Raw genomic sequence first — 23,707 nt, forward strand, 5'->3', positions numbered from 1 at the left:
ATATTTGGACTTCCTTAGCTCTTTTTGAAATTTGACACCAACTTGATGCCACCATCACGACAATAAACTAGGTTCACATCTCTGTGTTTGGGGAACAAGTGTGTTCATTGCTGTATTTGAGCATGATCCAAATATGTTTTTTTCTTTTTCCAGGATTGCCTGGAAAGCATTTTAGCAATCTCTTCTGCATATGTTTGAGGAGATCATAACAAGACAGTACAAGTTGTGGTTTTCACAATGAATTTACTGCTTTCTTATTAAATGGTAATAACAAATGGAGTCTCATAGTTTTTATCTGTATAGTTTTTGATACAGCTTTTGATGTTTCCTCTTGTATAGCCTGGTATAAATTTCTTGCATTTAGCAGGCATTTTATCTTTTTCCCCACTGCCCTCCTATTTTTAAAGCACAAGAAGGTTGAATTCATGATGGTGTTTTAAATCATATCAGATATTTAATTGTTAAGTACTTGGTTGCAGGCCACAAAAATGTAATTGTGTCAACTGGCATTCTTTTATTCATTCAGTATATATTTATGAAGACTTCTTTGGGGGCATAGTGTTAGACTAGGTGATGAACTAGATCCTATTATTTCAAATATTTTATCTTGACAAAAGGCAAAATGTTCCAAAGAAAATATGCAAGAAGGCACTTGGGTTTTTTTGAGGTTTATAATTATTTTGGAGAAATGACCAAATTGAAACATATGGAGATTTAATATATCATTAAAAGATCAATTACTAAACAGCAATAAAAAATGATTCTCAGCTGGGTGTGGTGGCACACACCTATAATCCCAGTGTCTGAAGGACCTAAGAATTAGACCAGTGACCTTGCACCTAATAGAAGAAAAAGTAGACCCAAATCTTGATCATGTCAAATTAGGTCCTGACTTCCTTAACCAGACTCCTGAAGTGCAAGAAATAAAATCAAGAATTAATAAATGGGATGTATTCAAGATAAAAAGCAATGAAAACAATCAATAATGTGAGGAGAGTGCTCCCAGAGTAGGAGAACACTGTTACTACATGCACATCAGAGAGAACATTAATCTCCAGGATATATAAAGAACTCAAAAAAACTTAACACCAACACCCCCCCCCCAAAAAAAAAAAAACCCAATCAATAAATGAGCTAAGGAACTCAATAGACATTTCTCAGAAGAAGATATACAAATATCTTTGATCGACAAATATGTGAAAAATGTTCAATTTCACTATTAATTAGAGAAATGCAAATAAAAACTACTATAAGATTTCATCTCACACCAGTCAGAATGGTAATTATCAAGAATACAAGCAATAATAATAAAAAGGTACACTCATATGTTGCTGTTAATACTGCAAATTGGTGCAACCACTATGGAAAGTACTATAGAGATTCCTTAGAAAACTTGTAATGGAACCACCATTTGACACAGCTGTTCCACTCCTTGGTCTATACCCAGAGGACTTCAAATCCGCATATTGTAGTGACACAGCCACATCAATGTTCATAGAAGCTCAGTTCACAATATGTACAACAGATGAATTTATCCATTCATCAACAGCTGAATGGATAAAGAAACTGTGGTACATATACACAATGGAACATTACTCAGCATTAAAAGAAAATAAAATTATGGCATTTGTAGGTAAATGGATGAGTTGGAGAATATAATACTAAGAGAAGTAAACCAATCCCAAAAAACCACAGGCTGAATGTTCTCTTTGATAAATGGATACTGATCCATGGCGGGGGTGGGGGGGGTAGGAATGAAGGAACTTTGGGCCAATGGGATGGAGGGAAGGGGAGGGCATATGGGGTCAGGAATAATGGCAGAATGGGATGGATATCATTACCCTAGGTACATATATTACTGCATATGTGGTGTGACTCTACATCGGGTACAACCAGAGAAATGAAAAGTTGTGCTCCATTTGTGAACAAATGAATCAAAATGCATTCTGCTATCACGTATAACTGATTAGAACAAACAAACAAAAAATTCCTAGAGAGGCTGAGACAGGAGGAGGATTGCAAGTTCAAAGCAAGCCTCAACAACTGTGACGTACTGCTAAGCAACTCACTGAGACCCTGTCTCTAAATAAAATACAAAATAGGGTAGAGGATGTGGTTCAGTGGTTGAGTGCCCCTGAGTATAATCCCAGTATCCTCCCCCCACCAAAAAAATGATTCTTATCACATCTTGTCAAGTCTTTCTCTGAAAGGCCTGGTTTATATTTGTAAATGGAAAAACAATAGTAGTTGGCCTGGTTCACTTCCATAGGAATGGTTTATGATGTGGAATTCAACCCTTGGTTCCTTGGTTTTTCATTTTATTGCCTCATTCTCCTGCTTCTTTAGGATATGACATGGAAGACTGGATTTAAAAAAAGGGATATATTAAATAAATTGCTGATTTTTCATGGTAACATCAGAATTCAATGGATGAGATGACATGAAAGAAAATATTTAAATCATTTAGTAATTTTTACAATCAATTATATACATATATATGAAGTCAGATATATCTTCACTAATTTACTTTATTTAGGATAATATTAAAATATTCTCCCCACACATATTAAATTATGACTTGGAAGTTATCTTCCACAAATATCTAAGATATAAATATATCCTGGATAATGCCCATATGTAGATTATAATAGAGATAGATTCTACATTAGTTCTTCCTCATATTTGTGATTTTAAATTATTCTTTTCATTTCTACTGCCATGAAAACAAGAATGGGTTTAGAATGCTACTTATACTGTGTCAAAGCTGTGCTGGATGGTTTGCATTCACCTCTCCAGATCTGTCTCTTCCCATCCATACCTGCTTCTCCCTGCTCTTGGCTCCGGAAACTTGACAGGTATAGACAAGTCAACAGAGTGATTTTTCTAGTTTCTAGATGCTTTTGACAAATGGGAGGTTTGGCTGGATTTTAGCCACTCCACCTAAATTTACCTTGGATGGCTTGACCCTTTTTCACAGGTGACATCTAACATAATGGGGTTCCTCTTGGGTTGTGGTTATCTCAACCTTCCTCCTTGGTGTTTGGGAGTATTAACAGATACTGTGATATTAAGAGCTTCAAATTACCCCTTCCTCTCACATCTTTCCACATCTTTGTTTATAGTCTCTTTGTAAATACATCATCCTCAAATAATCCTGCTCTAAGTATGCCATCCATTTCCTGTAGTTACCTTGATTTATTAAAAAAAAAACAACAAAGATACAGAGTTTAGTGTGCCATAATGTTGTGAGTGACTAATTTGTTAATAGGCTAAAGAATAAAAAATCACTGGATATCTTATGAAAAATATTATTAAAGCTCCTAGAACAAACACATTTTCTATTTTCTTTCTGTCCCAGTAAACCTTGCAGTTGCTTAATTTTGTACATAGCTCAAAATTTTGGTGAAAGTAAATTTACTGGTGTATAAACTAGTGAACAAAAGCAGTTTAGACTTGCCCCATGGGTAAGATAGAATCATTATTCCAAAAGCTTTATACCAGTTTCTTCCAACAGGCCCTGAGATGATCCTTTATTATCCATAGAAACCTGTTGAGAGCCACAGCCGAAGGGGCCCCAGCAAACTTCCAGCTGCCGGCTGATGATTGGCTCACAGCGGCCCCAGCAACATCTAGCTCATTGGCTCCTCTGCGGTGATGCTCATTGGGCTGTTTCCCTGCCCTTTCAGACCACGGAGCTGCTCATTGGGGGACTTTTTTGGCTCCGCCCACGTGACCCAGCCAATCGGCCTCAAGAGCAGGAGGATTGTGGGAGGTGGAGAGAAGCTTGGGTGGGAGAGAGAGGCTTGTGGAAAGCCGGTGGTGGCAGTTGAGGCTCTGAGGGTTTTTCCTGAGAGGCTGTTTTGTTTGGCGTGTGTGGTTCTAAAAATAAAGTTAGTTTCTTTTGACAAGTGGCTCCTGATTGTGCCCAGCCAGACTGCGGCATTTGGTGGCTTGCACGGGGAGCGACTGAGGGTAAGTGAACTGCTCGCCCCTGAGGGCAGGGCAAGAGGATGGGTAGCCATTTTAAGATTCTTCTTTTGTTAATGTTTCACTTTTGTTTTAAGTTGCCTGTCCCTGGAGATGTGTAAGATGGAAGAAAAACCGCTCACATCTGAGGAACAGATAGGGAGAAAGGACGGATGGACATTTCAGGAGGCTATTATAATGATTTTNATTATAATGATTTTGTGTTGTTTCAATTTTGTTTCACTCTGTTTCAGTTTTGTTAGGCGTTATCTTGTTGGGTTGTATTATAGTAGAAATACGGGATCAGAAATTAGTAAAAAACAAACTGAAAGAGTGTTAAGTAAATTGTTAGAGGAAGGAGGCATCTCAGTAAAATCAAGAACAATCAGGAGCCACTTGTCAAAAGAAACTAACTTTATTTTTAGAACCACACACGCCAAACAAAACAGCCTCTCAGGAAAAACCCTCAGAGCCTCAACTGCCACCACCGGCTTTCCACAAGCCTCTCTCTCCCACCCAAGCTTCTCTCCACCTCCCACAATCCTCCTGCTCTTGAGGCCGATTGGCTGGGTCACGTGGGCGGAGCCAAAAAAGTCCCCCAATGAGCAGCTCCGTGGTCTGAAAGGGCAGGGAAACAGCCCAATGAGCATCACCGCAGAGGAGCCAATGAGCTAGATGTTGCTGGGGCCGCTGTGAGCCAATCATCAGCCGGCAGCTGGAAGTTTGCTGGGGCCCCTTCGGCTGTGGCTCTCAACAGAAACCCTGCTGATGGATTTTCTGAGTAATAAATTTTCTGACTGATAATTCTGTCAGTACTGTTTATAGTTAGTTTTTCCTTTGGCAATTGACAAGAATTATTGATATGACTATTAGTCATTCTGGTACTGTTCTCTTCTATTCAGAAGCAACGTGCCCTATAGCATCCTAAATGTATGAACTCTAAGCCCTTGGTGAACATTTAGAATGATAAGGGGCTAAGGACAAATACTCAGGATTTTTAAAGTAGGAAATAAGAAAAAGATCATTCTGTATCTTTTTAGTTTTTTATTTTAAAATAATTTCAGATTCAGTCAAAGTTACAAAAGTAGTACAGAGTGCTCTTAAACACACTTTGACTAGTGACATATAACAATAATTATACATTTTATTTTAATGACATTTCTTATTGAAAAGATTTATTGATTTATTCCTATTTTCTGCAGCTTGGTTCCTTCATGAGCTAATATTAAAGAAGTTCCATCTTTCTATTTTCATTTTGGGAAACAAATTGAAGATGAATTTTAAGAGAAAACAAAAGGTTTTCAGTTAACATCAGTAAGATTTTGCTAGAAAGTACTAGCTGGGCAAAGAGTAAAATGCTTCTTTCATGATAGAACTTTTAGTAATAACTACTAAATATTGATTTTTAAAATTCTGTAGCAGAGCAGTTTGGTGTGATTTGTTACATGCTAGAGATATTTTACTAGCAGTGCCAAACAACATTTTTGAGAATACTATGCAGTTTATAGGCAGCCTTAGTATAAATAAATTGAGAAGAATCCAATATTTTTACTTCTTATACCTAGCACTTTTTCCTATTTATAAAGGTATTTCCAATGTCCTGTCTACAAAACAATTAAATTCTGGTAGAGTATGTTAGGATATTTTATTTCAGGATGATATATTATTTATTTGAATATTTGATATTAGTTTCCATTTCATATAAATTTGTATTCTCACATTTTTAGGACACTCAGGCTTATGGCCCTAAAAGCTCTTTTTAACATCAAATGACCCTTTAAAAGAAGATTTCATGCTACCAAGAGTTCAAAATTCAGAGAAATAATATTTCTGCTAAACTTGTCTTTCTCAGTACCCTATAATGGCTATTTTCTGATGTCCCATGTGAATTCTTTTTTACATTGTAAAATAATTCACTTTATAACAATGTACTGAATAGCCATGCAATAATGTGGCCCTGGCCAACCAAATCCTGTTCACTTTAACACTGAACTCAGTTTCTACATTGCCTGAACACATGATAGCAAGAAAATAAACTTCTCTTTAACGTTTCTTCAGCTATAAAGAGGTAAGCCATTTGTTTTTTAATAAGTTATTGGGTTTTAGCTGCTTTTCACTCAAGAAAAGTCTACTGATTAAGAAACAGACACATCAAACAAATACTGATAATTTATGAATGAGCCATCTACCAATTTTCAGACTTCTACATTATTTTTGAAATATTTTATAGATCTAAAGTTGGAGAGAAAAAAGTACTTTTAGTTATCCAGAAAGATAGTTAATTTCAGCAAATTTCCATTGGTCTTTTAAATTATACATTGTTCTAATTCTAAGCACTGAGTGATAATAGCTCTGAAGTAGACTACACAGCCTTTTACTATACTCAGTAATAAATCAAGGTGTATGTTACATGTCTAATCATCTCCAATTTGTAATTCTTTCTGCTGAAGAGGAAATTTTATAAATTAAATTACAGTGCAAAAAAAAGTTCAGTTTTAGATAATACTTGCTTCATTTAATATGAACTTTAACAATAGAGGTTACCAAGAGGCTAGCCACTGAGAGTATATTCTTAAGGCACTCTCATAAGGAACAAGACTTTATTCTTTCTCATCAGCATCTTCTTCATCATTCCTCTAACAGTATTTGACTTGCTGAGACTGATATTGCTTATCTTGCAAATACAGAAGTTGTTTTTAAGCAGTAAGATAAATCTCTTAGGTACCTGTGATCACTTTTTTTATGAGTTTACAATGACCCCCACATTTTTGTATTCTCTCAGGCTGTAGTCTAAATAACAATATTACTAATAACCTGAGGAGAGATGTGCAGAAAAGTCATTTATTCTCTTTTATGATCACAAGGCTTATTCCTATCTTGTGTGTGTAACAAAGAATAAATTTTTCACCACAACAGAGAAAAATTTCACTACTGCATTCAAAGATAATAAGACACAGTTCCTAAACCATTAGAGTTCATAGTCCAATGAGTGAGAAGTACACAGAGAATTACAATGTAATGTGGTAAATGGTATAATAAGGGTATATACCAGGCATGGAGCACATAGAAACAGATCTTTTTCTAAGGGTGAGGTTAGGGTCAGGGAATACTACCATGGATAGGTAGCCTGAGCAGTGAGTTCTGGAAAGGCTAGTGAGGGGGTAAGTAAGCAAAGAGAAGAAAAGGCAAATGGAGGAATTAGAGGGTACTGTAAGCAGAGGCACAGTAGATTCAAAATGGTTAAGTAGTAGAGTTGAGACACATTTATGAGCAACAATGTGTAGGAACTCTGCAGTTCTCACCCCGTTTTAATTCTATATGCAAGGCCAATGTTAGCTCTATTTAATAAGTGAGAAAAGTAAGGCCATAAATAATGAGTGAAATTATGTAAAATCCTATTACATATAAATAGTTCAGCTAGGATTTCACCCCAGATATGGTGACTCCAAATTTTGCCCTTTCCATATGCCCTTTTGACCAGGCCCTACTATAGTGAACCGTGAATAGGACTAGCTCTTATAATAAAGTGTACATTTTTCTTTTTGAGTTTTATACATTTTTAGAAGTACTTTTGTTACTTTGTATCGTAAAGTGCTCAGCACAATGTCAGACTTACAGTAGGTGGCCAGTCATTGTTCTGAGTTGAATTTATGTCTGTATCCTAAAATTTTCCTTGAATGAATGGAAGTCTTGGCCAGGAGTTTCCATGTTTTACTCTTCTCATTTAGTTGTTTCAGTCTGTTCTTACCTTTACAGATGTTGATGTGCATTAGAACTTCACTTGCAGATTCTAAACTCATAACTTCAGCTCTCCTCCCTTCTCCTCAGACTCTTTTACACAAAATGGAAAGGTTCTTTTTAAATATATTTGTGTAGAACCTATGCCTTATATATATTTTTTATTTTTTCCTTCTCCAAATAAAGTCTTGAAAAAGAAGATTATATCTTTGTTTTTATAATTGGCTTTTGTTTTCAGTTTCCTTTCTTAAACATAAGTCACAGACATTCAGGGCTTCCTGTGACAACTTTGGAGTTACTGTATACTATTTTTCACACTTACTCTTGGCTAGGGAGATGATGACATTTTTGTTTTTGTTTTTACTTTTACCTCTATTTGAAATTGATGAAAAAAAGAAACTATTGTTTGTCTGGAAAGGAAATTAGAGATTATTTGATGCTGACCTGATGTTAACTAAGGACAGGGCTGAATTTAAGCAACAGAACTGATTTATTCTGCCTACACTTTCCAGCTTTCAAATTGTTTTGACATTTACAGGAATTGCATGAGGCCAATTTTGTGTCAGAAAATCTTAATTTAAAAATTGTATGGAGATAGATCTATGGAAATAATTATATGGCTTTAACCATTCACCTTCCACATAGTAATGTGTGAGAGAGGTCCTAAAGAACAAGCCACATCAATCATTACTGGAAAACCCTGTTATACCCTTTCTGTGTCAGAGTGGCCCCTGCAGCAAGTGTTTCTAGTGAGGAATCCACCATTTCTCTCAGCAGCTCTTTCAATTCTCTGTCCATCAGCACTTTTTCCAGACAGTGAGGTTTGTTTCATGCAGCTGTGTTTGACCAAATGGTCCCATGGGGTCATTCTCCCAGGCCCATCCCTATCACGTTCCATTATATGTGGGCCATAAAGCCTTGATTTGGATGAGGCTAGGGTAGAGAGTGAGAATGTTGTCAGTTTAAGAATGTATGATTTAGTGTTAACATTTTTTGCTCTCAGTTTAGTGTCCAGGATCCCTGTCAGTTGTTTCTTATAAATAAGATACAGTGACAACTAGGTCTACTTTTTATCAGCACTTAATTCCACAGTGACAAACCACTACCTCTAGGACCTAGTCTTATATCCTCGACAATGTGATTACATCATTGTGAGGAGCCTGTCTCACACGTGACATGAGACACTCATTTGACCAGTACACCAAATGTTCTTGGCCTTGCTTTCACATAGTGCTCCATTGGAAAATCATCCATAATTTTCTGGCTGCTGTTATTCCTGGTCTCTGCTTTCCATAACCTCTCATTCCTATTGAACAGCTGTGCTTCTGATTAGTTTTCTCTAGAGGTATTCACTTTTCAGCACTCTGTACAAGGAAACTTTTGAAGTAATGGGAACAATGGGTCCATCCTTGCTTTATTCCAGCCAGCTAGTCTGGTGTGCTTCAGAAAAAATTCTGGAGGAGAGACATGAAACTAAACAGAAACAAAAATTTATTTAAGTGTTTTTTAAATACAAGCATTGGCACTATGAAAATCATGATTATCCATTCACCATATAGGAAAATCTCATGTTTTCTTGTATATATTTCTTGGGTCTCTTTTTTCCATGTATTTTGAGAAACAGATATTTAGTCGTTAGTAACACATGTCAGCTCTCTGAAGATTTGAGGAAAAAATAGATGATCCTTGTTGCTGAAGTTAACTATACATAACCACTTTATGTTTTCTTTTTCTCGACCATTCAGTTAAGTCAGTCTGTTGTTACACGCTCTCTTTAAATGGCATTTCCTTCATATCACTTATTATTAATTTTATCAAAATAAAAGCTACCTTAGAAAAATTTTCAAAAGGAGTTATAATTATGTTGTAACTACTAATAAATGAAAAGTTTTGATTTCACATTTTTTTTTACTTCAGGAAATTTCACAAAAGATAATATTTATATGATAACATGGAATGCAAGAATAAACCACTACTGTGGAACCACCATATGACCCAGCTATATTACACCAAAGCTATATCACTATGATATACCAAGTATACCAAATATATACTTTGTATTTATCCTGAAGGATAAAAGTCATCATACTACAGTGATACATGCATACCCATAGCAGCACAATTTACAGTAGCCAAACTATGGAACCAGCCTAGTTGTCTATCAATAGATGAATAGATAATGAAAATGTCTTTCTCTTTCTCTCTCTCTCTCTCTCTCTCTCTCTCTCTCTCTCTCACACACACACACACACACACACACACACACACAAAGGGGAGTTTTATTCAGCCATAAAGAAAAATGAAATTATGTCATTTGTGGGAAAATGGATGGAACTAGAGACCATTGTGTTAAGCAAAAGAAGTCAAACCAGGTTAAGGGTCATATGTTTTCTCTCTTATGCAGAAACTAGAGAGGAAAGAGGAAAAGCAAGATTGGGGCAGATGTCTTGAAATTAAAGGTAGATAAGTGGAAGAAAGGGACCAAAGGGTGGGAAGAGGGAAGGGAAGGGGAAAGGTCTGGGGATTAATATTGGCCAAATTTATTATTATATAGTGTATTGTGTGCATGTACAATATATAACAACAAATCCCATCAGTATATACAACTATAATGCACCAAAAAAAAAAACGTGGGAAAAAAAGAATAAGCCACTACTTAAAGAAATGATGAAATGCAACTGTACTTTGTGGATTTACTGAAAGATCTTCTTTCCTTTGGGTTTATTACTAGAGTTGTATGTTAACCTTTATATCTACAGCCAATAGAATATCATTTGCTATGGTGAAGAAATGACTGATTCATTGATTATATTAACTATATGTTTGTTAAAAAGAAAGTAAAATGTACTCTCTAATTATTAAGAAATATCTTGTACAGGAAGTAAGACTTCTAGATCTTGAGAGAGATTGATAGGACTGCAACACAACACTAGTAGAAACCCAGATGAGAAAAAGAGTAACATGGGTTTAGGAGAGAATAGATTTCTGACTTTATGGAGAGTTTGTACAAGGGAACAGAGTGAAGTAAGACTAGAATTATAGGATAGAAAGATGATCAAATTTTAGCAAAGTTTGAATTCTAACATGGAGAGTTTGGCTCAAACTAAAATGCTATTGAAGAGATAGAAGTAGGCAAATATTACCAGTATAATGCTTTAAGAAAAAAAATTAGTCCAGAGCTAAAGAAAGATATATAACCAAAAACTGGAGATAAGATAGGAAGTTGTGAAGTATTTAGTGCTTGAAGAAAGGTGATTAAGTATAAATGAAAGACAAGAGAGAAAGCAACAAACTCTCCGTTCTGTCATTTGTTCAGCAAGTATTGATTAAACATCCAACATACTGTTCCAGGTACTATAGAGAATGCAAAAGAAACATGTACAACTATTCCAAATTTAAAAGTTGACTTCATAACTCATTGTAGGTTGTATCTTTTATAATTTTTATTTTCTGTTTATTGCTGGTAGAGAAAATCAACTCTGATCTTATATCTAACTACTAAATATATATATACATATATATGTGTATATATATATATATATATATATATATATTATAAATATTTGTAGATTCTTTAGAATTTTTGCATACATTATCATATCATCTATGAGTAAGAACACTTACTCATTTCCAATTTATACATCTGTTAATCTTTTTTGTGTCTTATTCCATTTGGCTAGAGTAACCAAAACAAAGTGACAAATAGTGATAACACTGATTATTCTTTTTTTCTATATGCTCTAAATCTTAGATGATGACTTTTAGTATTACTATTAATAAGTCCACTGTAAGATATTTTATGTCCATATCCTTATTGGATTATGTATCCTATTGCTCTGTTAGTGAAAATTATTATCATAAGTAGATATTAAATTTTATATATGCTTTTTCTGTATTCAGTAAGATTATTATTGAGTGAGCTTTATTCTCTAATGAGGAAAATTACATGAAAGTATGTTTTAGGGGCAAAGGATTGTGGATCAGTGGTAGAACTCTTGCCTGCCTGGCATGTGTGAGGCCCTTGGTTTTCAAATTTTAAGCCAAATTTGCATTCTTCAAATAAATAAATTCAGTTAGTTCTTGTCTATCATCCTCTTTTCAAGTTGCTGAATTATCTTTGCTAACATTTTTATTAAGAATTTCATATGAATGTTTATAACTTAGAATCATCCAATTTTCCTTTTTTGTTGTGTTCTTGATGAATTTGTTACCAATTTTATGAATAATATGCTGGATTTATAAAATTGAATTGTTGAAATGTTCCTGTTTTTACAAAATCTTCAATTATTTGGAAGAATTTTCTGGTAAAGCCAGTAAGGTCTATAATTTATTTGGAAGTGCAGGGAGAGGAAGATTTTTATTTATGAATTGAACTTCCTTTAAGGACACCAGACTATCCATATTTTATCTTTGTTATTTAATTTTCTAAGAGTTTGTTTTCCTAGGAATTTATGTCATCTAAACTTCTAATTATTGGCATAAATAGTTTAGAATATTTTTTAATATTTATTTATTTTTTAGTTGTAGTTGGACATAATACCTTTAATCCATTCATTTATTTTTATGTGGTGCTAAGGATGGAACCTAGGGCCCTGTGCTCTACCGCTGAGCCACAATCCCAGCCCAGTTCAGTATACTTTTATTGTACTTTACTTTTTCCCCTCACGTTTTTTATTTGTGCATTATAGGTGTACATAATGATGAGATTTGTTGTTACACATCTGTGCATATACACAATATAATATAATTTGGCCAATATTACTTCCCAGTACTTCCCCTTCCTCCCCTCCTCCAACCCTCTGGTCCCTTTTCCCTACTGATGTACCTTTGATTTTCATGAGATCCCCATACCCCAAACTTTCTTTTGCTTTTTCCTCTCTAGTTTCCACATATGAGTGAAAACATGATCCTTGATATTCTGAGTTTGGTTTATTTCATTTAACATACAGTCTCTAGTTTCATCCATTTTTCTGCAAATAACATAATTTCATTTTTTGGGGATTGGCTAACTTCACTTAGCATTGTCTTCTTCAACTCCATCCATTTACCTGCAAATGTCATGATTTTATTCTCTTTTAATACCAAGTAAAATTCCATTGTGTATATATGACACATTTTTTTAATCCATTCATTCGCTGAAAGGTATCTAGGTTGGCTCCACAGTTTAGCTATTGTGAATTGTGCTGCTGTGAACATTGATGTGGCTGTGTCCCTGTAGTATGCTGTTTTTAAGTCCTTTGGGTATAGTCTGAAGAGAGGGATAGCTGGGTCAAATGGTGGTTCCACTCCCAGATTTCCAAGTAATCTCCATACTGCTTTCCATATTGGCTGCACCAATTTGCAGTACCACCAGATCCTTGCCAACACTTGTTGTTTGTCTTCCTAATAGCTGCCATTCTGATTGTAGTGAGATGATATCTTAGAGTAGTTTTGATTTGCATTTCTCTGATTGCTAGAGATGATGAACACTTTTTTCATATATTTGTTGATTGATTGTATATCCTCTTCTGAGAAGTGTCTGTTTAGGTCCTCGGCCCATTTGTTGATTGGGTTGTTTTTTGTTTGTTTGCTTTTTCTTTTCTTTTGTTTTGTTTTTGGTGCTTAGCTTTTTTGAGTTCTTTATATACCCTCGAGATTAGTGCTTTTATTCTTGATGACTGCTGTTCTGACTGGTGTGAGGTGAAATCTCAGTGGAGTTTTGATTTAAATTTCTCTAATTGATCATGATGTTGAAAATTTTCTATACATTTTTGGCTGTTTGTATTTCTTCTTTTGAGAAATGTCTGTTGCTTTTTTACCCATTTATTAATTGGGTTATTTGTTTCTTTAGTGTTAAGTTTTTGAGTTCTTTATATGCTCTAGAAATTAAATCTCTGTCAGAAAAGCTAAAAAGATTTTCTCTCATTCCATAGGCTCTCTCTTCACATTCCCAATTGATTCCTTTGTGGTGTGGAAGCTTTTTAATTTGATACCATGCCATTTACATTATGAATTTTTATTAATAGTATTTCATATAAGTATTAGGTCAAGTTTTAAATTAAGTTGTTTAGATTTTTCTCTTCCTGTTTGCCCTTTTTCTGTTAGTAAGAAGTAAGGAGGAAATTCTGCTTTGATTATGGATTTGTCTATTTGTCCTTATTTTTTTTTCAATATATGTGTATCTGAGGTCATGTTACTAGGTTTACTTACTTATCATGATATTCTTGAGTTCCATTCATTTACCAGCAATGACATAATTTTGTTCTTCTTTACATTTGAGTAAAGTGCCATTTTGTATGTATACTACATTTTCTTTATGCATTTGTTGACAGGCACCTTGACTGGTTTTATTCTTGGGTATTTATTATTATTAATTGTGCTGCTATAAACATTGATATGCAAATATAATTATAGTATGTTGATTTTATTTATTTTGGATAAATACGAAAGGGTGGGATAGCAAGACCATATTGTGGTTCCATTTCTAGCATTTTGAAGATTCTCCATACCATTTTCCAAAGCAGTTGTATTTGGGTGTGGTGTCACATGCCTGTGATCCCAGCAACTCTGGGAATGGAGGCAAGAGGATCATGAGTTCAAAGCAAACCTTAGTGAGACACTAAACAACTTAACAAGACATTGTCTCAAAATAAAACATGAAATGGCTGGGCTGGGTGGATATGGCTCACTGGTTTCACCCCTGGGTTCAATCCTTGGTACCAAAAAAAAAAAAAAAAGCAGTTATACTAATTTACCATGTGTACCTTTTCCCCTACATCTGCTGCGCCCCTCCCCTGACTCAGGCAATGGCAAGGCCCTACTGAGGTGGATGGCGCCAAGGCGTCCATCCTCTGGAGGAGCGCAGTATGTTTCTGGGAATGGGCTGCTTTGTTTTTGTATTCCTTTAATAAGTATAGTTGCGACTTCTCATATGACCATTAAGTATGAAGGAAAAAACATGACTTTCCCAATTAATGCAACTACTTCTAAAGAATAAATCTGCTCTAAATGCAATGATTCAGCTGTGGAATGTAAATTGTTAATGTTTAATGAAAAACTCCCTGTATTCCTGTCAAGGAAGTTTTTGAGAAATTAAATTAAAATCTAGAGAAGAATTAATGTTAAGAAGACAGATTAGTGCTTAGTACTGGGCAGCTTGTTCTTGTTCCTGTGCACAATGGTTTGTGCTCTTACTCTTGTTTGATTAAAATTAGTAGCCTCTCTTTTCAAGTTAACCACTTGCCATAACCGTGGCACCGGTTCCAGTCAGTAAGTCAAGAAAGAATAGTCAAGGTATAGGCCAATAGTCCGGGACATTTCTAACTATTATTAAAAGTTAACTAAGCAGAAACAGCTCAAAGCAAAACTCGAACTGAAAGGAAAAATGCTTGCTTATGCATAAGCCAAGATACATTCTTCTGATCTAATTGTAGCTACGTAATATTTTGTTTCTTTGAATAATGATTCCTGTCTTGTAACCACAAAATACTGTGAGCCTGCCAAAATGAAAAGTATATATGATTAACTTCACAAGTAAAGATTGGGATTCAGCACCTTCACTTTTGTGTCTGTGTTGTTTCTACACCCCCTTTCGCCGACTCCTCACCATCTGTTCGTCTCCTGAGACCCCCTGTTGAAGCTGGACTCCGACATATATCCTCACTAGCAATTTTGTTCTTTGTGTTCTTTTTTTCCCCCCTTGGTCACCTTCCATACTTTTATTTAGCACCTACTAGGTACAAGAAGTGTGATATATATTACTTCTCTCAATGCTCCATCCAGTCCTTTCCTGCAGATAGATACTAATCAACCTTTTTACAAACAAGGCCAACTCAGAGAGAGGTGGGTCACATTCAAGTTCCCAAGAAGCTACTAAATGGGAAGACAGGTTTCACAACCAAAACTCCAGAGTTCTTTCCAGTTGTCTTCTTAACTGCAGCTCAGGAACTGGCTGGCCACAGGGAGGACAGGACCATGTGTCTCAGAGGACCTAATCCAAAGTTGTACATTCAGTGAGTCCTTGCCCTGTTAACAATGCTGAATGGACACATAGGTGGTTGATGGGATTGATGGATGGATGAATGCATGATTAAATGCCAACTTTGGGAGCAACCAAATTAAGCTATGTGAACCAAACAGCATGAATGGCCACTCTTCAGTAATTGTTCTTTGTATTCTTGATGAGAGTATCATGATCTGTATTTTGCAGTAAGATGAAATCTCAGTGTAATTTTGATTTGCATTTACCTGATTGTTAAGGATGTTGAACATTTTTTCATATTTTTGTTGGCCATGTGTATGTTTTCTTTTGAGAACTGTCTGTTTAGTTGTTTTTTTGTTGTTGTTTGTTTGTCTTTTGGTGCTGTTAGTTTAGTTCTGTTTTAATTTTTAATTTATTCTAATTAGTTATACATGAGAGTAGAATGCATTTTTAAAATTAAATTATTTATTTATTCTAATTTGTTATATATAATGACAGAATTCTACTCATTTTATATTACAAATATAGAGCAAACTTTTCAAGTCTCTGGTTTTACACCAAGTATTTTCATACCATTCATGTCTTCACACATGTACTTAGGGTAATTATGTCTAACTCATTTCACTATCTTTCCTAACCCCATGCCTTCCCCTCCCTCCCCTTTGCCTTATCTAAAGTTCCTCCATTCCTCCCATGTCCCCCTCCCCCACATGGCCATTATGCATTTGCATCCTCATATCAAAGAAAACTTTCAGCCTTTGGTTTTTTGGGATTGGCTTACTTCACTTAGCATTATATTCTCAACTCCATCCCTTTACATCCAATTGCCATGATTTTATTCATTTTAATGCTGAGTAACATTACATTGTATATGTATACCAAAGTTTCCCTATTCATTTATCTACTGAAGTGGGTTGGCTCTACAATTTAGCTATTGTGAATTGTGCTGCTATAAACATTGATGTGACTATGTCCCTGTAGTATATTGTTTTTAATTCCTTTAGGTATAAACCGATGAGTGGGATAGCTGGGTTAAATGGTGGTTCCATTCCAAGTTTTCCAAGGAATCTGTATACTGCTTTCCATATTGGCTGCACCAATTTGCAGTCCCACAAGCAGTGTATGAGTGTGCCTTTCTCCCCACTTGCCAACACTTATTGTTGTTTGTATTCTTTTTTTAAAAAAGAGAGAGAGAATTTTTAATATTTATATTTTAGTTTTCGGCAGACACAACATCTTTGTATGTGGTGCTGAGGATCGAACCCGGGCCACACGCATGCCAGGCGAGCGCGCTACCGCTTGAGCCACATCCCCAGCCCTTGTTGTTTGTATTCTTGATAGCTGCCATTCTGACTGGAGTGAGATGAAATGAAATCTTAGTGTAGTTTTGATTTGCATTTGCATCTAATTTCTGGAGATGTTGAGCATTTTTTATATATTTGTTCATTGATTTTATAACCTCTTCTGAGAAGTGTCTGTTCAATTCCCTGGCCCATTTATTAATTTTTTTTGGTGTTAAAAGTTTTTGAGTTCTTATAAATCCTAGAGATTAGTGCTCTATCTGATGTACTTGTGGTATAGATGTGCTCCCATTCTGTAGGCTCTCTATTCACCTCACTGATTGTTTCTTTTGCTGAAAAGAAGCTTTTTAGTTTGAATCCATTCCATTTATTGATTCTTGGTTTTAATTCTTGCACTGTAGGAGTCTTATTAAGGAAGTTGGGGCCTAATACGACATAATGGAGATTTGGACCTGCTTTTTCTTCCATTAGGCACAAGGTCTCTGGTTTAATTCCTAGGTCCTTGATCCACTTTGAGTTGAGTTTTGTGCATGGTGAGAGAGAGAGATTTAATTTCATTTTATTACATGTGGATTTCCACTTTTCCCAGCACCATTTGTTGAAGTGGCTATCTTTTCTCCAATATATGTTTTTGGCATCTGTGTCTAATATGAGATAACTGTAATTATGTGTGGGTTTGTCTTGTGTTCTCTATTCTCTACTACTGGTCTACAGGTCTATTTTGGTGCCAATACCATGCTGTTTTTGTTACTATTGCTCTGTGGTATAGTTTAAGGTATGGTATAGTGATGCCACCAGTTTCACTCTTCTTGCTAAGGATTGCTTTGGCTATTCTGGGTCTCCTATTTTCCAGATGAATTTCATGATTGCTTTTTCTATTTCTATGATGAATGTCATTGGGATTTTGATGGGGATTCCATTGAATCTGTATAGTGCTTTTGGTAGTGTGGTCATTTTGACAATATTAATTCTGCCTATCCAAGAACAAGGAAGATCTTTCCATATTCTAAAGTCTTCTTTAATTTCTTTCTTTAGTGTTCTGTAGTTTTCATTGTAGAGGTCTTTCACCTCCTTTGTTAAATTGATTCCCAAGAATTCAATTAATTAATTAATTTATTTATTTATTTTTGAGGTTATTGTAAATGGGGTGATTTTCCTAGTTTCTCTTTCTGAGAATTTTTCACTGATGTACAGATATGTCTTTGATTTATGGGTGTTGATTTTGTATCCTGCTACTTTGCTGAATTCATTTCTTAGTTCTAGGAGATTTCTGGTGGCATTTTTGGGGTCTTCTAGGTAGAATCATATCATCAGCAAATAGTGATAATTTAAGTTCTTCTTTTCCTATCTGTAATCCTTTAATTTATTTCATCTGTCTAATTGCTTTGGCTAGAGTTTCAAGAACTATGTTAAATAGAAGTGGTGAAAGAGGGCATTCCTGTCTTGTTCCAGTTCTTGGGAATGCTTTCAATTTTTCTCCACTTAGAATGATGTTGGCCTGGGGCTTAGTATAGATAGGTTTTATGATGTTGAGATATGTTCTTGTTATCCCTAGTTTTTGTAGTGTTTTGAACATGAAATGGTACTGTATTTTGTCAAATGCTTTCTCTGCATCTATTGAGATGATCATATTATGATTTTTACCTTTAAATCTATTGATGTGATGAATTACATTTGTTGATTTCTGTATTTTGAACCACCCTTGCATCCCTGGGATGAACCCTACTTGATTGTGGTGCACTATCTTTTTGATATGTTTTTGTATTTGATTTGCCATAATTTTATTGAGAATTTTTGCGTGTATATTTATTAGAGATATTGGTCTTAAATTTTTCTTTCTTTAATGTGTATTTGTCTGGTTTTGGAATCAGGGTGATATTGGCCTCATAGATTGCGTTTGGAAGTATTCCCTCTTTATCTCTTTCATGACATAGTTTAAGGAATATTGGTGTGTGTTCTTCTCTAAAGGTCTTATAGAACCTTTTCTGTATGCATCCAGATCTGGGCTTTTCTTGGTTGGTAGGCTTCTGATGGTGTCCTCTATTTCCTTGCTTGAAATTCATCAGTTTAAATTGTGAATATCATCCTGATTTAGTTTGGGCATATCATATACCTTTAGAAATTTGTCGATGCCTTCAACATTTTCTATTTTATTGGAGTACAAGTTTTCAAATTAATTTCTAATTATCTTCTGTATTTCTGTAGTGTCCATCATGATATTTTCCTTTTTATCACAGATGTTATTAATTTGGGTTTTCTCTCTCCTTCTCTTTATTAGCGTGACTAAGGGTCTGTCAGTTTTATTTATTTTTTCAAAGAACCAACTTTTTGTTCTGTCAATTTTTTTCAATTGCTTCTTTTGTTTCAATTTCATTGATTTCAGCTCTGATTTTAATTATTTTCTGTCTTCTACTCCTTTTCGGGTTGATTTGTTCTTTTTCTAGGGCTATGAGATATGTTAGGTTATTTATTTGTTGACTTTTCCTTCTTTGAAGGAATGAACTCCATGCAATGAAGTTTCATCTTAGAACTGCCTTCATAGTATCCCAGAGATTTCAATATGTTGCAGTTTCCCTGCTTCTACTCTTTTCCTTTCTTCAGTTGATCCTCTCTCTACCTCTCTCATCAAAACACAAGGCATTCCCTTATTGCCCCATCCTATATAAGATGCCAGAAAGAAAAAAAAATACATGAGTAATAGAAAAACAAACATCTTAGATATTAGGCTGAAATAAGTAGCCACAGAGATCTTTGTAAACTCTTGAATCTCTGATCATTTAAAACATATTTGAATTTTTAACTCTTTGTCATAGTATACAAGAGAGGGGATGTAATCATTGACTGCTTCTCCAACTTTCTAAAACTTTCCACTTCTTTAGTACTATCTGCTCATACCTATTTTAGTTTGTTGAAGGCCATTGGGGTGGGGGGAGGTGCTGGAACTCCCTCCTTCTCATTTTCTCATTATTCTTCTTTACAATTCAGTTTATAATTTTCTCCACAGAGAACTTCTTCACTATGCAATCTAAAGTAAGTCTCTCCTATTAGTTTCCATTAATAATTCTTTTCCTCTTGGTTTCTCAGTAAAATTTATAATTATTCTTCCCTATTAAAAGTCAGTGACAAAAGTTAGAGATCATGTTTTTCCTTTTATGATCTGTAACATAAATTACATGAATCCATAAATTCAGGACTAATATGGGGTGTAGGAGTTCATTAAATAATTTCTTGAATGAGCACATGATCTCCAAATGGTAAATCCCCTCTTCCAAAATAAAAATTGTATTCTCTGCTCTCTGCTACAAGTGTTTTTTAAAAGTCCTCAGATATGATTGTACATGCCTATACTGATCTATCCATTAGAGTTATTTATCAGGTCACCAGTTTTCACAGGTATAGTTCTTGTTTTTCCATTAAAAACTGTTAGGATATTATCAGTAGAACTTGATGAGGGTGATAATGTTTGTCTCATTCCACCATCTTTCTCATACCTACACCCCCCTCATCCCCTCCCTTCCCTCTGCACAATCCAAAGTTTTGAGTTCTTTATGTATTCTGGATATTAATCCCTTGTCCATATTTGTTTCTTTTATTTTTGCAGTATATTGTTTGATAATTTTAAGTCATGTTTTCTTTATCCTTCATTTAAAAAAATATAAACAGATTCTCTTAAGAGAGACTGCCTGAAGACACCCAGTTACTGAGTGCTTAGACTAATTCTACATTTTCAGACCATGACCCTACTTTTGGTCTCCATAGAATCATCACAGTTTTTAAGTTATATATATCCTTCTTTCCTTCCTTCCTTCCTCTCCTCTTCTCCTTCTCCTCCTCCTCCTTCATCTCCTCTTCCGCCTCCTTTTTTTTTTTTTGTCAAAACACGTTGTTTTCCTACTTCACCCCCACTTCCACAGTGAGATGCCAGAAAGAAAGAAGCATGAATCATTAGAAAAATAAAAACTGACTATTTCAGATATGGAATAAAATTACTGCTTTTTCATATAACAAATTTTCAATTTTTTTTGCTTTGGATCATTTCTTTCCACCATTTCATAACAACAACCATAATACCAACAGTAATAATGGAGATGGGAGACTACATGGGGGGCAGGAGTAAAGAGTACCAAGGAGGACTAGAAAAATAGAATAAAGCATGAAGTTCTCATTAGTCCATATTTGTGAATATATTTTTTTTGGTTAAGGTTTTTGGAAGAGGTGAGAACTTTTCAATATATGTGATGCTTGTGGCAGAATTGGGGAGCACTGAAGGATGGATGCCAAGCCAATGACAGTGTTTCTGGGATGGAAACAATATCGATAAATAATAGAAGGCAACCATATGTTGGAACCTTGTTGATTAATTTTGGATTTCACCCTCTAATTTCAAGTAACTCTTCTTTTTAGAAACAATCCTCAAATTGATCTCCTAGGTTTGAAATTAGTCAACTTGGAGTGGTTTTGATTTCTCTGAGTAGAAAGAAAGCAGGGAAGGAAGTAGAAAGAGATAAAATAATGGTTAATTACAAAAAGGTGGCATCATAAGTCCTAAATAAAAGTTCTCAAAATATTTACTTATTTACATTTAAATATTTTTTTATCATTTTTATTTTTGTAAAGAAAGCAGATCTCTGAACGTATATTTCTAGACATTGAAAATAAGGACATTCTTTTCATGATGCAAGATGGATTTTGGTTTATCCTGGCTTTCCTTGAAAGTAGTTGTATTTCAAATGGTTTATTTTCTTGAATTGCTTAGAATATTGTTTTTCCTGCTTCTGTGATTTTCTTGTGACAAAATTTAAGAAAGATTGTAGAGGTTATATCCTTCTGCCAAATTTTTATTATTAGAGGAATACTCATTACATTTTTTTTCTCATAAATTTTTTCTTTTCCTCTTTTTTCAGAAATAAAACTAAAACTTAAAAATCCTGGAGTTTGTCTTCCCATCTTTCCATGTGAACCCCTGATCTCTCCCATAGTCTAACCATGATACTTTCTATTATGATGTGATGCAACTTCGGGGACCCACACACCAGCAGTGGCACTATGCGCTTCAGACTTTCCACCTTCAAAATGGAAACTAAACAAAACTCTTTTCTTTATACTCAGCCTCAGGTATTTTGTTGTAGCTATGAAGAACTGATTAATACACTTAAATTTTCTCACCTATCATATTTTATCAGAAACCCTCTTTCAAGATTCTAGTAGTCTATTTCCTCCTAGGAAACTGAAGCTCTCTCTTTTTTTTAATAAGGTCCATATCTGAATTATGAATCCATATTCTTCTTTGATGCTCCCCATATATAAATAAGTAGGTGCAGGCTCCATTTTGCCATAGTATAGAAGCTCGATCTATATGATCAGCTTGCCCATCCTGCCTCTGCTTTTGAAAACATTTTCTGTGTCCTATGGGTCTTTCCTTGTTTTATTTTTCTTAGATTTTATTTCTCCACCAAAGGGAATCCCATTCTTACCACCCACATTGGACACATCCCTTTATCCCAGTTATTGTTGGTATCCTCCCCCCCCAACTACTATATTAATGCAGAAATATCCAGAGGCCAAATGATTGGATAATGAGATAACCTAATCATTCCATCCTAGTTTGAAAGGACTGACTGATGGTAATTGTAAGCAGATGGACCATGGATGGAGGAGGTGAGTCATTTCAGGCTTGCCCTAGAAGGGTTTATCTTCCCTGTAGCCTCTTGCCCCTCCCTCTCTTTCTTTCCTGGCTGCCTTGAATGGAGCACCACTTCTTTACGCCCTTCCACTATGATGTTCTGAATCACCATGGGCCCGGAGCAGTGGACTCAGCTGACCATAGATGAAATCTCTGGAACTATGAATCAAAATAAAATTCCCCTCCTCCAAATTGTTCTTGTCAGGTATTTTGGTCACACATAGAAAAGCTAACATAACCTCTGAACCAGGCTGATCAGACAGCTTCAAGTTGATAGGTTATGTTAGAAAATTTTCCTATTATAGCTATGGGTTATTTTTAAAATCTTATAGTGTAATTAATTCCCCTTATGCTACATAAAAGACCATATTTTCTATTCCAAGGATTGGCATATTAAGTATACAGGAAAGCTTGGATTTTCAAAGTTAGAAGTAAATTAATTCTCTGTGTGTGTATGTGTGTGTGAGTGTGTGCGTGCACTACATCCTTAGCCTCTTTAAATTGTTAATTTAACTTACATTAGTGGATCTCCAAATAGCATGTAAGCCAACTATCATTTTTGTTAAACAATGATAATATATATTATAGAAATTTTTCCTAATTTGATAGATTTATGTGTCATATTAAAAGCTCAGTCAAAGCTGCTTTTGAGCAAATATTTATACTGTATATAATATACTTCATAAAAGTATAATATACTTCCTCATATAATGCTTATAATAAAATTTATTTTGCTTCTCTTGTTTCATCTAATACATTTGAAATTTTTATCTTTCAGAACACATAATTTTTCTTTACTAAAGGAATATTATGTTGTGATGCTTTCTTTTATAAGTTTTTTTAAAATCTCTTATTGACTTTAGTTTTTAAATTCATATATTACATTTGGTAAAATATAACTACACCTGAAAAAATTTTCTCCAAAAATATTTATAAATTCTGAAATCAATATAAGTTCTATCAGGGCTGTGATTGTGGCTCAGTGGTAGAGTGTTCGTCTAGCACATGTGAGGTGCTGGGTTTGATCCTCAGCACCACACAAAAAAAATAACTATAACT

This window comes from Marmota marmota, unplaced genomic scaffold (assembly GCF_001458135.2).
Source record: "Marmota marmota marmota unplaced genomic scaffold, marMar, whole genome shotgun sequence".
Classification (NCBI taxonomy): domain Eukaryota; kingdom Metazoa; phylum Chordata; class Mammalia; order Rodentia; family Sciuridae; genus Marmota; species Marmota marmota.